At 40.7% G+C, this 11,062-nt stretch overlaps 2 protein-coding genes across 8 annotated transcripts in view; one reads left to right on the forward strand and one right to left on the reverse strand.

The window, feature by feature from the left end:
- The window catches only part of Gpr171 (G protein-coupled receptor 171), a 5,365-nt gene extending 2,957 nt beyond the window's left edge, over positions 1-2,408 (reverse strand). Inside the window, exon 1 of the mRNA XM_031373937.1 lies at positions 2,248-2,408. The gene's annotated coding sequence lies outside the window, so the exon portion shown is untranslated. The remainder of the gene's footprint in view (positions 1-2,247) is intronic.
- Med12l (mediator complex subunit 12L) overlaps positions 1-11,062 on the forward strand; it is a 329,972-nt gene that overhangs the window by 106,133 nt on the left and 212,777 nt on the right. The window lies entirely within an intron of this gene.

Consider the following 11,062-nt stretch of genomic DNA (forward strand, 5'->3'; position numbering starts at 1 on the left):
AAAAAAAAGTTTCCCTGGGTGGTGGGAACATCCTAGATAATGAGAAGCCAGGTTCTCCACTTTCTGATTCCTGCAAGTTTCAGGAAATCCCATGTAAATTTTCTTTTACGAAGGGATATTTTTGACCTTGTGGTTTGTGTTGTGTAGCTCTCTGTTGCTGGTTGAGGGAGGAATTTCTTTGCAGAGGAGGTGAGTGACCAGTAGTTCTGGGAAGTGGAGAGAGGAAGGTACTGTGGTTTTGTCTGAAAAAGATTTCACTGTGGCTTTCTGCTTTTCTTTTTATAGCCTTTGTAGCTTATGCTGCAGAAACCTAGGCTGATGATAGAAAAGAGAAGACAGCAAACTGCAGAAAGGTTTACACCATTATCTTAAAAGTGGGCCCTCTGTTGTGAACCCCGTAAGCATATTTTTCATTGAGAAGAATTGAAGGGTTAGACCCTGGTTCTGAATTGATGTCCCTGACCCCTGTCATCATACCAATTTATAATGGTATAGACCTGTGAAGGCCAGTGTTGTGTCTGGTGAGCACTTTAAATGATGAACATATTAAAGATTCTATTTACCTGTCATATTTCATGTTGAGTACCCATGTAATATTTTTGTTGCATTATCCTTGCTGTGTTAATGAAATTACTTTCTTGTGTTTCTTCTTACTGTTTAAATTCATCCTAGTAGAGGAACTTGTTGAACGTAACAGCTGTAACTATTTGTATGGAAGTGTTTTTGAGTAGTTTTATGAAAATGCATTTTAAAAGCTTCTAGAACATGGCCTGACGTTTATTTGTTGCAACATCTTCTAGGAAAGGGTCAGTTGCATCCATATTAAAATGTGTAACTTTATTGGGCCTCGGGGAACCCATTTGTAATCCCAGCACTCAGGAGGAACAATTGTAAGATCACTCTTTTCTAAGAGACAGTGCTATCCTGGTATATACTTGAGACATTGTTTCAATCCAAAACTAAACGAAACAAAACAAAATCCCCTTCTAACTTTGTCAGTAGAGAACTATCACAACTGAGCCTGATAATGGCAATAAGATCTTGCCATGGCCCTTCGAGGTAGAGAACACTGGCTCTAGTTAAACTGAGCTCCCTCTGGAGAAGTCTGCGCCAGCTCCCGCGTTTAGGGCCACAGTGGTACTTTGTGCTGCCCCTCTTAATGATAGATGGATTCTTTATTGATGACTCTTTACCAGTCCTCAAATCAATTGAGACTTACAAAGTGCTCCCGATTTCTGCAGCCTTTATCCTTCTTCCTTCTTCTGAGTTTTGCCTATTGACCTGTGGGCCTGAAGGAGAGCCTTCATGTCTGAATGCCACTTCAGGCTTCTCTGACTTTCTTAAAGGCATTTCGAATGTTATATAGTATCAGTGAAATAGATATTTGTTTCTGTGAGTGCTTTATTGCCTGAATAATTATATGGCAAACTCTCATTTTATTGGTAAGGATTATAGTAAAGAAAAATATTATAATAGTTTGTCTTGATTGGTATTGTCTGTAATTAGAACTGACCCAGAGTGGAGTAACTTAAAATAGTTACAATGTATCCACTCCTTCAGTAATGCTGAAGAGTCTTGAGTGCTGTGCACTTGCTTTTATTAAATTGTGTCTAGAGTGCCATGAAAAATAGTACCTCCAAATCTTGCATATCAAAGACAAAATTGTACTACAGCAACATCCCATGCCTTCTGTCATAAATATGAAATCTAAGAGCTTGATAAACATTGTGGCAACAATATCCATACATAGTAGGTGTGTTTGGCAGTACTCTAGCAAAACGAAGAACAGATTTTAATGTCTCTATGGTCTTTTTTCATAGATTGCTCATTCCTTAGGGTGTAAAAACAAAACTAAACTAAAGGAAAACTTAGAAGGTTTTCTATGGAAGTCATTGTGAACATGCTTTGAAATTTACTAAGGTCAGACAGGTAGAAGAAAGTCTGATTAGGACCTGTTGGGGAGATATAACATGGCTTGCCTATCATCAATCTAGCTAGAAAACAATAGCTTGTTACCCTGAGTAATTACTTTAATTAGTTTAATTCGAATTGTAGTTTTTAAAAGATGGATGAGATCAAAAGGAAGCAGGAAGTGCTGTTAGAAGCCCACAGCTCAGGTCTAATTACAGTTTAATAGTGGTTACCCTAAAGCTTTGTGACTTTTGACTCTTTCTCCTTCAACACTGAAAATCCTGACTTTGGTTTCTATGGGGAGAAAATGGAATGAGCTCATTGATAAGGACGTACCTGGCTGTGTCTTCTCTGGTCTGAGCAGGCCTGGGTCCTGGCTGTCTTCTCTGGCCTGAGCAGGCCCACGTCTAGGTCTTCAGAGAATCATGAGGTATTTGGTTACCCACCGTGACAGCAGTTCTAGCTTGCAGGGTTGCCTGCTGAACTAAAAATTTCCTTTCCTCCTCCTGTGGTTTTAAAATGTTAGAGATTGACGTAGATGAAACTGTGGTTTGCAAATGGTTTAAACTGTAACAAAGTCTCCTGAGGAAGTTTTTGTAAGAAAACAATTTCATTAGGATGAACAACAATATGAGCTAACCAGTACCCTCAGAGCTCCCAGGGACTAAACCATCAACCAAAGAGCACACATGGTGGGACTCACGGCTCCATCAGCATACATATAGCAGAGGATGGCCAAGTAGTTCCTCAGTGGGAGGAAAGGGCCTTGACCCTGTGAAGGTTCTATGCCCCAGTGTAGGGGAACGCCAGGGCCAGGAATCAGGAGAGGTGGGTTGGTGAGGAGGGGGAGGAGGGTGGAAACAGGGTTTGGTTTTTTGTTTTTGTTTTTGTTTTTTATATTTTTTTGGAGGGGTAACCAGGAGAGGAGATATCACTTGAAATGTAAATAAAGAAAATATCTAATGAAAAAAAAAAAGAAAACAATTTCATCTGTCTAAATAACTCAAAATTTTCAGTTATTGCTTTAGGAAAAATAATTTTCACTTGTCCATTAAAATATCTTGCCTCATGTATCTATTTTTAAAATAAAATACCCCATACTGTTCTGTTTCATAATAATTTAAAAAAATAGTGTTAAAATCTTGAAAATGGTGTTGAGTTTATGAATTAAGGCACTGAGGTATTTAAACAGATACTTGTTTTGTGTAATTACTAACACCAGCTCTTAATAGGTACAATTAAATAATATTGTTGCAGCTTATATTTATACTAATAAGGTATTTTATTAATTAAAAAACAATACTACCACACTGTAGCTGGAAACCACCTGAAACCCCAGCATTTGGGAGGCTGAGGCAGGGTGATAGCCACAAATCTGAGGCAGCCTGGACTCCATGGTGAATTTAAAACCAGTCTAGGCTATCTTGTGAGACAATCTCAGGAAATTAACACAGTATAGAATCTTGTATGATACAGTAAATTTTTTTTTGTTGTTCATGATCAAAAACCATTTTTCTATGTTTATTACTTTGTGTGTATGTATGTAACGTACATGTGTGTCAAAGTGTGTTTGTGGAGCTCATATGACAACATTGAGGAATCAGTTTCTCCTTTCACCATTCAGGATTATATTCAAGTTGTCAGGGATGGTGGCAAGCACCTTTCTACCCATTGAGCTGTCTTAACAGCTCCAGTTTAGAAATAAAAAATCTTGAAATAAAATAAAAGAACATCGTTAGAAGACTAGAGAGATAACTACTGTTTCCCTTCTTGGTTTATAGAATTAACCTTTTTCTTTCTCTGTTTACATAAACTACATAAATGTGACTGCATATGACTCTAGAGATTTTTCCTTCACAAATGTATTACATGTAATCCAGAGAGATGGCTCAGCAGCTTTAAGCTCTTGCCATACAAGTCTCATAAACCAAATTCAGTCCCTAGAACTCAGGGAAAGAGAGGAGAGATCCACTGTATAAACTTGTCCTCTGACTGGCACTTGTGTACCATGACCTATACATATTCACACACACGTACACATAATCTTAATATTACATTTCTAAGTGTTAAGGAATGCATTTCTTCTGCTTTCCACGTTATGAGACTAAAAACAATCAGAAAGTATTTCTCAGTTTGACGGAAACAGCTTGGTAAATTGAGGCACCTGCTTAGCAACTTGTACCTTATATCTCATGATTATTCTCCTACAATAAAAGCAACTTAACTGGTGTTTAAAGGGAGCCTAGCTCTGAGATTGTAGCATGCCCAACAGCTTGCTGGTCTGAAGGAGAAGTTTTGCTTCATTAGTGATTGATTTTTTTTTTTTTCATTCATAAGACTGGATTCCCGCTATCCCTTGCCCCTTTCCTTTCAGAGTTACAGAGATCAAAGCCTTGATGGTAGGTCAGGCAGGGCAAGACTGGCTTTTATGAAAGTGAATATGACCTTCTGGCTCCATACAGATTTTGAAGAGTGATATTATGCTGGCACACAATTTGTAACTGCTTCGCTGTGGCCTCTGTCAGAGAGACATTTGCACGAAATAAAGTGTGTGTCCTTTAGGAAGGAAGAGAATTCAGGGGTGGAGTTGGTTGCGAATTGGAAGAAGAATAGACTTAGTGTGAAATGAAGGAAAATTGGGAGAAAATCTTTCTGGTGAGGTTTCACTTTGTTTTGGGTAGGATTTTTATCTTTCACTTTATTTTGAGTAGGCTTTTATCCATTTGCTTCCTTGCTTCCCTTTGTTTAGGTTTAGATGAACAAAAAGTGCAAGCAGATAACTGTTGTTACAACTCGAGGACCACCGTTTATGTATGGGTTGTCAGATGTGAGCGAGCTGATGGGTTCTCTATCCCTGCACCTTCATTTCTAGAGCAGTAATAACTCATCTGTTTGTTTTTTGTGTGTGTTTATGGGATAGCATCTTGCCATATAAACCCAAGGTTACCTCAGACTGGCCGGAATCCTCCTGAGCCTCCCCACTGTTGAGATATCAGGTGTGTGTCACCATGTCTGTCGGGAGCTGACTTTGTTATAATGAAACTAAAGTTTTTAATTTTTGTTTTTTGTTTTGTTTTGAGATGTGGTCTCATTATACAGCCAGGCTGGCTTTAAGCCCATATCCTCCTTCCTCAGCACTCTGAGTTTGGGATTACTGGTTTACCCGCATTCTCCTCTGGAGAATTAAGTTCTCACACCTGGATTGTTGGAAGCACACTCTTTTCCTCCATTGCCCTTTTCATTTAACTTTTAATTTTTGCGTATTTCAATCATGGGTACCGTATCTATATCACTGAACCCCTCTGTCTCCCTGATCTAACTTCTCCCATGTTCCCATGAATCTCCAATTCATGACTTCTTCTTTAATGATTATTTGACACGCGTGTATCATCAGTATAGCATCCTGAATCCATTTGGTGTTGCTTGTAAATGTACATTTTTAAGCCGATTGCTTTGGATTAGAATATACCAGGAAGCTTATCCCGTGGGAACACCAAGCTTTCCTCCTGAAGCAGTCACTAGTGGCCCGTATTTCATTATCTGTTGGTGGGGACTGGTGAGATTTTCCCCCAGCAGCACTGATATGGCAGCTGGTGGTGTCACCATGAGTACAGGTTCCTCGTCATACACCAAAGACACTGTCCCCCAGCAGATGTCCTGGGCCCCTGGTGCTTATCATCTCTCTACCTTCTCTTCTGAGATGCTCTGAGCCTTAGCTTTGTGGTTGTGTCGTAGGTGTGTAAACTGGGGCTGCACGCCCTGCAGACTGTTAACTCTTCGCATCTGATCAATTGTAGATTTCTTTAATAAGGTCTCTCTCCCTCTCTCTGCTGTAAAAAGAAGCTTCTTTGATGGGGGGCGAGTATGACATTTATCTCTGGGGATACGGAGAAGTATTTATCATGCAGTTAGGAAAGTAGCAGTCATAGTAGGTTCTCCTCTGGAGTCCATGGCCTCACCACCAAGGCGATATCGACTAGGTTTATAATACCAAGCACCATGCTTTCCTCCTATTGAGTTAGCTTTAAATCCTTCTAGAAAACGGTTGTTTAAACTTCTCGCCTCCCTGGCCAAGTTGTGGTTTGTAGGCATCACAGGGGCCTAAGGCTGCTGATTGCTTTTTCCCTTGGCAGCTTGCATAGCAGCTTAGGATTCTTCAAGAGCCCAGGGAGGAGGCTTCCAGGTCAGGTCCAGCTCAGTTGCTCCAACCTGTTTCTTAAGTGTGTGGTGCCTCTAGTAATAGGGTCTTATGTTCAAGTTCTGGGAGGCAGCCCAGGGCAAAGCCAATCACCTATATTGTTTGGCCATTTCTTTCCCTCTAACAAACTACTAGAGGGGAGATCTTCCTTGCCTGACCGTGGAGTTTTTGTTAGATAGTCCATGGCTCTTGGGGAAAGCTTTATCACCCTACTGCTGTATGTGTGTCCTGTATGCGCGTGTGTGTATGTAGTAAACACACACACACATATGTGTATGTATGTACTTTTAATTAGATATGATTGTTTCCTTGTGGCTTTTTAAAAGCGTCCTTAATGTTACACGCCTCTCATCCCTCCTGTCCTCTCTGTTTTGCTTATATCTCCATATGCCTACCTCCCTCTTTCAGTTTTTCCCTTTTTGGTGCCTACCCATATCCCCTCTTCTCCCTGCTACCTCTGAATATTAAATTTTTACTGCACAAGTTTCGTAAGCAGAAGCTCCTTCTATCTCATTAAAGATAATTTTTTTTTTTCAGATTGTATCTTGGTAAATGTTTCAGGAAGTCTCATGTCATCACTAACACACTCTCTCAGAAACCCAAGCTGGAAGACATGGGATAAAGTTATTTTTCCCTTATTTTGATCATGGCAACACTTTTAAAAATATTTCAGTTACTTTGTGTATATTTTTATATATATATACTACTTTGCCCTACATTGTTAGGATATTTTTTTGTGGTCCACTCCATTATCATTAAAAAATTATTCAACACAACTAGCAAATAATAGTATTTTTTTTTAAATTAAAAAAATGAATATTTTGGGGAAATTTGTGAATCCTCTATCTATACCATTTTCTGTCCCTCTCCTAACTCTTCTTATGTCTTCTTTCCCTTTCAAAGTCTGGCCTTCCAGTGTCTAGATCTAGCCACTTGGGATTGGACAACTTATATGGGCGCATGACCCTGGGAGAAATTGATTCTCCCCCTCAGAGGCCATTGAACCTGTAGCTCTTCATCTAGGGGTGGGGCCTTATGTATATCCCTTGACTATACTTGTATGTCAGCTGGTGGTGTTAATTATGTTGGTTTTATGTAAACAACCATACTGTTTTGAGTCCATAGGTGCATTTCCCCTGCTGTATCTAGGGGATACAATCTAGCAGCAGGTATCCTGGTCCTGTGGCTTCTATATTCCTTTTGAACCCCCACCCCCGACTCTTCCAAGGTGTTCACTGCAAATGCATCAGTTGTGGCTGGGAATGCCAAGCCCTTATTCTTTGCATTTTGACCAGCTGTGGATCTGTGTAGTAGTCTCCATCTGTTGCAATAAATGAAAGAGCAAGTAAATAAATAAGTGAATTAGCAAATAGTTTCTTTAATGGATGGCTAACAACTATACTTATCTGTGGGTTTAGGGGTCTGTATTTAGAATGCTGTTAGAAATTGCAATTGTTTAGGGAAATGATAGTAGTTTTCCCTTTAGGCTGTATGACCTCTCCAGCCATGGGTAGTTGTTGGCCAGGTTTATATACTAGCAGGCATGAGTTCCTTCCCATTGAGAGCACGTTAAGTTTTGACAGCGGTTGCTTATCTCCAAGATAGAAGTACCAAGATTGCACTCAGTGGCTATGCTGCTACTCCACTCATTGCCGTGGTTTGTGCATTTTACAGCTAGGAAGGATTATGGATTACATCCTCTGGGGAGGTGAGAGCCACTCTTGGGAAAGGAGGCTTCCAGGTCAGTTACTAGCGCTGCAAGTCTTGCATCCCAAGTAGCGGTCTCTGCAGCAACAGGGTCTTACCTTCTGCTTTTCTTTAAATTAATTATTTTATTTATTTCCATCACAAATGTCCCCCCAGCTCCTCCTCCCAGAGTTCTTCACCCCATCCTCTCTGAGAGGGTGCTCCCCTGACCCCTGAGCATCCTCCTTCCCTGGGACATCAAATGTCTATAGGATTAGGCACATCTTCTCCCACTGAAGCCAGACAAAGCAGTTCTCTGCTACATATGTGCTGGGGGCCTCAGACCAGCCCATGTATGCTTTTTGGTTGGTGGCTTAGTCCCTAGGAGCTTTCAGGGGTCCAGGTTAGTTAACACTGCTGGTCTTCCTATGGGGTTGCCATTCCCTTCAGCTTTTTCAGTCCTTCACCACAGGGATCCTGGACCTCAGTCCAATGATTGGCTTTGAGTATCTGCATCAATCTCAGTTAGCTGCTGGTAGAGCCTCTCAGAAGGACAGCCATGCCAGGCTCCTGTCTGCAAGGACAACATGCCTTTTAGGGTTCTCCAAAGGGTCAAGGGAAAAAGATGAGAGGCACAAAGACAGGCCCGGTTGGTAACCTTAACTGTTGGCTGATCTCAGTTAAACAGGAATGGTTTATTGAATTCATACCCCAGGACTGATTGGCCAGGGCAACAGTTCAAAACTGTGCACTAGACCTTTCTCAGGGCCAGCTTATAAAGGCTAACTCAGCAAACCCACAATGAGCTCATACACAGGTGCTGGAAGTGCTGCCTGGTGGTCTGCCAAGTTATTTTAGATATAACCATTCATATTCACCTTTAATTTGATGGGCCCTAAGTGAAGCTTATGGCTATGGACTTTCTTGAGACTAACAAACCTCATAACATACAGAACATTACAAGATATGTGGTCAACATGACTCTGGTTTGAGTCAAGTTATTTTTCTGTGTCAATTACAGCAGCAATGTGAAATAGCTGGTAGGTGTAGAACAAAATAGCTACAGCTCTGCTAGGGGGGCAGGCTTCAGCATTAACCTCAGGAAGAATGTATCTTCCTTACAGATAATAATCTACTATTCAGAGAAACCCTGGGCTGAAGAGATGATTCTTAAGGGGACATATTTGCATAATTGTGGGGAATCAGAATGCTGAAAATCTCCTTTCAGTGGAGCTATAAGAAATGGGGCTTTGAACCAAAGAGTACAAATGGGGAGACTCATGGCTCCAGCAGCATGCGTATAGCAGAGGATGGCCAAGTCGGTCATCAATGGAAGGAGAGAACCTTGGCCCTGTGAATGTTCTGTGCCCCAGTGTAGGGGAATGCCAGGGCCAGTAAGCAAGAGGGGGTGGGGTGATGAGCATGGGGAGGGGGGAGGGAACAGGGGATTGTTTTAGTTTTTATTTTATTTTATTTTATTTTTTTTATTTTTGGAGGGGAACCTGAGAAAGGAGATATCTAAAAAAAGGAAAGAAATGGGGCTTTGGCCAGGCAGTGGTGGCACATGCCTTTAATCCCAGCACTTGGGAGGCAGAGGCAAGTGGATTTGTGAGTTTGAGGCCAGCCTGGTCTACAGAGTGAGTTCCAGGACAGCCAGGGTTATACAGAGAAACCCTGTCTTGAAAATCAAAAAAAAAAAAAAAAAAAAAATGGGGTTTTGCTCATGTACAAGTATGAAAACCACTAAAGCAGTAGTCTTCTACTCAGTAACGAAATGGTGAGCTATTTCCTCCTCATGTCTAGAGTGTGTGACAGGAAATAAGCATCTAAGCAGTAGTCCAACTCGAGGAGAAACCTTAGTGAGTGCTAATGACCACAGAACATCATTGCAGTCCTGCCATTATTACATTCTGTCTGTGAGTCTTCTTGCTGCTTGGATCTGCTGTAACATACTTACATTTTCTGCTTTTGTTTCACCGCTCTTTATTTTCACTTGAAAACTCTTCTAGGACAAAACTACCATCTAAAATCCTTTCACATCTTAAAGCATTTTTTCCTTTCACTTTCTTCACCAGAAATGAAATGTATATATGTATGTATGTATGTATATATGTATGTATGTATGTGTGTATGTATGTATGTATGAGTATATGCATACATGTATATACCTCTCTATTTACAGATTTATTTATTTACTTAGTTACATATTTTCAAATTTTATTCACTTTATATCCTGATCCAGGATAAATTTTGGGTTGAAAGTTTTGTGGGTGGGTTGGTGTCACTATTGCCCTACTGGGGTCCCTGCCTGGCTACAGGAGGTGGCCTCGTCAGGTTCTAATGTTTTGACACACAGCTAAGGTCACCCCAATGATTCTTGGGTGCCTCCCCTATCCCAGGTCTCTGGCATGTCCCTGAGACTCCTCCATCTCCCCACCCCCACTAGTTGCAGATTTCCATTCATTCTCATGGCTTTCTGGCCATCTGTCCTATCCCTCCCATACCTGATCCTGAATCCCCTCACATCCGTATTCCATCAACATAATGCACCATATAAACAAACTGAAAGAGAAAAATCACATGATCATCTCATTAGATGCTGAAAATGAACCCTTTGATAACATCCAATACCCCTTCATGTTTAAAGTCTTAGAGAGATCAAGAATACAAACATACCTAAACATAATCAAAGCAGTGTGCAGAGAGCCAGTGGCCAACATCAAACTAAATGGAGACAAACAAAGAGATTCCACTAAAATCAGACAAGACAAGCTGCCCACTCTCTCCCTATCTATTCAATACAGTACTCGAAGTTCTAGATAGAACAGTAAGACAACTAAAGGAGATCAAGGGGATACAAATTGGAAAGGAAGAAATCAAAGTGTCACTGTTTTCAGATGATCTGAGAGTATACATAAGCAACTCCCAAAATTGTACCAGAGACCTCCTAAAGCTGATAAACACCTTCAGCAAAGTGGATGAATATAAAATTAACTCAAAGAAATGAGTAGCCTTCTTTTATACATATGATAAACAGGCCAAGAAAGAAATTAGGGAAACAACACCCTTTACAAAGCCAGAAATATATTTTATAACAAGAGCTGTTGAGTGTCCCAAAGAAATACCGAGAGATGTCAGACCTCTCTGTTTGGTTACCCTGACTTTCTTCCCGGCATCCTTCACTGTTATCTATTATATATATTCTAATTCATTCTCTCTCTCTCTCTCCCTCTCCCTCTCCCTCTCCCTCTCCCTCTCCCTCTCCCT

Source organism: Mastomys coucha, unplaced genomic scaffold (assembly GCF_008632895.1).
Source record: "Mastomys coucha isolate ucsf_1 unplaced genomic scaffold, UCSF_Mcou_1 pScaffold16, whole genome shotgun sequence".
Lineage (NCBI taxonomy): Eukaryota > Metazoa > Chordata > Mammalia > Rodentia > Muridae > Mastomys > Mastomys coucha.